Here is a 5,435-nt window from a genome sequence, read left to right as displayed (position 1 = left end):
GGGGATTTAGAAAGAAAAATACATTTATGAGAAGTGCATAATGAGATTTTTGGAATGCCAATGACATGTCACTAATTTTTTACGAAATTGTAGGATCTGTGTTCTTAGTCCTTGGTGAGGTTCTCCCAAAAATGTTACAATGGAATAGATAGCCTCTAACTTCAAGTTATATTGAAGGTATTGATTTTTAATTGGAAGGGATTAGAAGAGACTATTGATACACAAAACTTCTCCATTCTAATCATACCATTTTGGCAAAGAATTGCAATGGATAAATTTTCTTCTTAAGTAATTCATCTCCTACCTCTATATTTGCCACAAAATTTTTCTTTTTTCCTTTACCATATCTTGAAAAGTAATGGTTTATCCATTCCAATCCAATCCTTTTTACCAAACGAGGCCCACTTGATTATCTTTTTACCTTCAAATGATAGTAGTTTTAGCATTGTAAGCTTTCACACGCATGTAATTAGTTGTTCATGTATATTACTTTTAATACTAGAAAAGAATCCTGCAAGATTAACTCTTCAAAAATAATTACATGCGTTGCATAAAGGAATGACAGTGAAAAGAAGAAAAACTGGTTGCAAATCGTTGAATTTTATTCTACAGCTAGACACACAAGAAAGAAACACTACACATTTACAAGAATACTACCTTAATTACAAATAGTATGCACTTCCAGAAGTTCAAGTTAGGTGGCCTTGACTTGCATTTCAAGATGGGCTAGCTGCAATTGGTCAAAATTAATTGCCCATCGTTTGATCAACCTTCAGCCTCACCCTATAAATTCCATACCTCCTCCCTCACTTCTTCACAACAATCTCCCGTTACACCATCTTCCTTCTCATCAATTTCTTTTTCTCACTTTCCAAACACTTCGCAGAATCATGGGTGTTTTCACGTACGAATTCGAGTTCACTTCCGTCATCCCCCCTGCTAGGTTGTACAATGCCTTTGTTCTTGATGCTGATAACCTCATCCCCAAAATTGCACCACAAGCAGTAAAGAGCACTGAGATCCTTGAAGGAGATGGGGGAGTTGGAACCATTAAGAAGATCAACTTCGGTGAAGGTAGCACATACAACTATGTGAAGCACAGAATCGATGGGGTTGACAAGGAAAACTTTGTGTACCAGTACAGTGTCATTGAGGGAGATGCAATCTCTGAGACAATTGAGAAAATCTCTTATGAGACTAAGTTGGTGGCTTCCGGCAGCGGTTCCGTTATCAAGAGCACCAGTCACTACCATACCAAAGGTGATGTTGAGATTAAGGAAGAGCATGTCAAGGCTGGCAAAGAGAAGGCCTCACACCTCTTCAAGTTGATTGAGAACTACCTCTTGGAGCACCAGGATGCCTACAACTAAATTCTTCTGCCCCTACAATGATTTTCTAAGTATTGATAAAAAAAAAACTTTGTGTCCTCTTTGGTATCAATTAATGAATTGTCTGTGTGGTCTTCATTTTCTTTCTTTCTTTTTTTTCACTTCTAAAACACTGTTCTGGCTTGTAATTGGAGCTTTGATTGAAGACTGAATATTGTATTTCTTTACATTTATCAATGAATAAAAGGAAAATCATGGATTTGATAATATATTTGAATGTTTCTTTTTAACAATAGGTTTGATGAGTTGGTCTCCGTAAGTGTGGCCATGTTGAAATTCAGGAAGGGTGGCAGCTGTAAGTCTTGAGAGCCGACCCTCTTAGGCATCGAAGATGCCTCCTTAAGGATTCGTCTTTGGCACCACTTCAAATAAGAGGTGACCATTTAACAAATCCAAGGTATTTAACATCTAATTAGGGCCCAATTTAAGCATGCATATCCTAAATACGGAATCATTTTTCTAAATGACATGCCCATGTTCAAAAAAAAAAAATGACATGCTCATTATAAGTAATTTATTTCGAATCTGTACCGGCTGTGGGGAGAGGCTTGTTGGTCGAAGTTACCAGCCTAGGCCGAAGCTGCGGAGACGCTGTTTAGAGTGCTATCTATAACGTGATGTGACCAGCGGGGTCAGAGTCTCCTTTGAAAATTTTAACCGGAGGCGGAGTGGTTGATCAGGCGGAACCTCCAACGTTAAACCCAGAGCAATGGGTCATCTCCGTTCCGCGATCAAAGTCGATACTCAGAGTGGAGGTGGCTCAGGCCTGAAAGGTCGAAGTTAAGCCACTGGGGATTGCTCAGAGTGGATTGGATCAGTGATTCCGCGTTGGTCACTCTGACCCGCGGGCCACCTACGAGCAGCTCCAATAAATTTTACAGTTCAATTAGTTAGTGGGGACTTGACTTGCATTTCAACGTGGGCCACCTGCGAGCAGCTCCAGCGGGACCAAATCCCCTTGCGAGTAGGCAATCTAATCCATTCATTCCCCCTCAAAAACCCTCGAGCCCAATCCAGGGATCCAGGGGAGCCCGACTCTTCCATCAGGCGATAATCCACTGGTCCAGTGGCTAGCTTATGTAACATAAGGCTGATGTCATCATGACGTCAGCCACAACTTAAATTATTAAAAATTCATTAAAAAAATTTTAAAAAAAATTATATAAATACATAACCATGTTCTTTTTTCTTTTTCTTTTTTTTATTTTTTTATTTTATAACCATGTTCTTTCGCTTTATCCTATATTTTAATATTTTCAAATACTTTCAACCAATTTTTTTATTATTATCCGTAAATAAAAAAAATATTTTAATATCAATAGCATGAACTATTCAGTTTATAAGTGCATATGCACTTGAGCAGTTACTGTTCACTAAAGCAGTTACTGTTCACATAGGGGAATTGAGTTGCTTAGACCAACTCCAACAATAGGCTAAAACCTATAATTCCCCCTTTTTTACCCTCCAAAATTCACTCCAACCCATGACCTCAAATTAACCTAAAACCTAAAACCCAAATGAAGGTCAAATACCAGCCCAAGTTTAGGCCACAAATTGGAGTGGACCCTAGCTTCTGTGACTGAAACCTGGGCTGTGAAGCCCAATTGCCCTCTGTCACTTGCTCCACGCGCAACACGCAAGGCCTTCAACCTGCATTCAACCGAGGTGGACCCCACCCACGTGGGTGTGTCCCCCGGTTTGTCAAGTTTTGTCTGTAGCCAACGGCTACTTTTCTTCATCGGGTGGTGGTGGTAATTGGACCGTTGGTCAATCCAACGGTCCACATTCAAATATTTTTTTTTTTAGTTTTATATTTATATATTTATTGAATCCAACGACTTAGATCAAATATAGTCAAATATAACGGTAAAAAAAAAGATCTAACGGTCCAAATTAAAATCCAACGGCTAAAATAAGTTAAAAAAATATTTAAATATTTTCATGTATTGATTTAGTGATTTAGTGATTTTTCAAAATTTATTGTAATTTAAATATTTTTAGGTTAAAGTGTTCATATAATTAATTTAGGATAGTCTACATAATTTTTTTTAAAGTTAATTTAAAAAAAAATTAGCCTTAATTCATTCTTTGATAATCTCAGGCTAAAATTTTAGGCCAGAAGGGTTGGAGCAGAAAAGTTGTTTCTGGGCTAAAATCTAAATTTTCTGGGCTAAATATTTTTAGGTTTTAGGTCACAATTGGAGATGGTCTTATAGTGGAAATGCTCTGTCAAACATTGATTGCTCATCGGACAAACAGTTGTTATGAACAATAATTGAGGTTTGTCGACCTTGTGGTAAGCGGCGGATTTTTTTATTCAATATCCAGATGGCCCCTCCCTTCCCCTTGACAAAAATACAAAATTACATGTACATAAATTAATGGTTCCCACGCCAATGAATAGAACCAAGCAGGAACTAGCATAAATAAACCTTTTGATCAACCCTCAGCCTCACTCTAAAAATACATAGCTCTTCCCTCACTTCTTCACAGCTCAAAATCTTCCATTACATCATCTTCCTTTTCATCAAATTTTTTCACTTTCCAAACACTTCGCAGAATCATGGGTGTTTTCACATACGAATCTGAGTTCACCTCCGCCATCCCCCCTAGGTTGTTCAATGTGATTGCTCTTGATGGTGACGAACTCACCGCCAAGCTTGCACCACAGGCAGTGAAGAGCGTTTAGATCCTTGAAGGAGATGGCGGAGCTGGAACTGTTATGAAGATTAGTTTCGGTGAAAGTAGCACATACGGCTACGTGAAAAAAAGAATTGATGTGATTGACAAGGAGAATTTTGTGTATAAGTATAGTATGATTGAGGGAGATGTTATCTCTGAGACAGTTGAGAAGATCTCTTATGAGACTATGTTGGTGGCTTCCAGCCAGCAACTGTTCAATCATCAAGCGCACCTGCAACTACCACACCAAAGGTGATGTTGAAATCAAGGAAGAGCATCTCAAGGCTGGCAAAGAGAAAGCTTCCCACCTCTTGAAGTTGGTTGAGAACTACCTCTTGGAGCATCAGGATGCCTACAACTAAATTTTCTTCTGCCTCTTTGAATGATTTTATGTAGTGTTGATCAAAACTTTGTGTCCTATTTAGCATTAATGAATTGTGTGGTTTTCGTTTCTTTATTTTTAACTTCTGGAATACTATTTTGGCTTGTAATTCGAGATTTTGAATGAAGAGTGAATATTGTATTTCCTTACATTTACAAATGAATAAAAAGAAAATCACGGGGGTTTGATAATATGTTCGCTTTTTTTTTATGCACCTTGGTAATGAATTTAAAGCTTCATTTTATAACTATATAATGTGACCCAAACTTACATATGTAACTCATATTAATCACCAACTGATCTTTTTAAGAGCAAATTTCAATCATCTAAAGATTATAATAAACTTATATAATATCCAAGTGGTTAGAGTGTTGGATTTTCACCATGTGTCCCGAGTTCGAAACTCCTTATCTTTTAAATTATTGTAATAGTTATGAATGATGCACATTCCCTCAATAATAATATATAAAATAAATAAATAATAACCCAAACCTGACCCAATCCCTCCCAACCATACCCCACCATCCCAACCCAGACCTGACCCAATTGATTCGAGCTCTACATAAACCTCTCCCGCAAAAACGAACAGTGATGATCGGTTCCGTTCGAGAATTTCTCAAAAGCAAAACAGTATTATCATAGGTTAGGCCACATTTGGAAGCGGAGCTTTTTGAACTTTTGATTATTCTCCTGGTGGCGGCGATGACTACGCCGCTGCATGAGTCATAGTCGCGATGGTAGCTAATTGGTGACAGAGAAAGGCAGGATCTACCGGCGATAGGCTAAGGGCCTGGAGCAGAGAGTGCAAGGAAGAGGAGATAGAAAGGAGACTTTTCCAGCAACACAGACAACGGTTGCAGTGGGCGGAGGTTAGACAGGCCGTTTCTGAGATTTTAGAGGTCCTGTGCGAAATTTATAAAAGCGTCCCTTCTTAAGATAGTCTTAAAAAATGTAGGACAATGTATTGACGCTAAAAAATAGTC

At 38.2% G+C, this 5,435-nt stretch overlaps 2 pseudogenes across 1 annotated transcript; both read left to right on the top strand.

Moving 5' to 3' along the window:
• The first annotated feature begins 804 nt into the window (after positions 1-804).
• Positions 805-1,597, top strand: LOC137731253 (major strawberry allergen Fra a 1-3 pseudogene; annotated as a pseudogene). Its single transcript, XR_015957930.1, has one exon. The product of XR_015957930.1 is annotated as a major strawberry allergen Fra a 1-3 pseudogene (transcript).
• A 2,330-nt stretch (positions 1,598-3,927) lies between these two features.
• Positions 3,928-4,432, top strand: LOC148689938 (major allergen Pru av 1 pseudogene; annotated as a pseudogene).
• The last annotated feature ends 1,003 nt before the right edge of the window (positions 4,433-5,435 follow it).

The sequence above is a fragment of the Pyrus communis genome, chromosome 16 (genome assembly GCF_041283825.1).
Source record: "Pyrus communis isolate YQ-2024b chromosome 16, ASM4128382v1, whole genome shotgun sequence".
In the NCBI taxonomy this organism is placed as follows: domain Eukaryota; kingdom Viridiplantae; phylum Streptophyta; class Magnoliopsida; order Rosales; family Rosaceae; genus Pyrus; species Pyrus communis.
The sequence above is the reverse complement of the archived record's forward strand: the minus strand, read 5'-3'. Positions and strand labels throughout refer to the sequence as shown.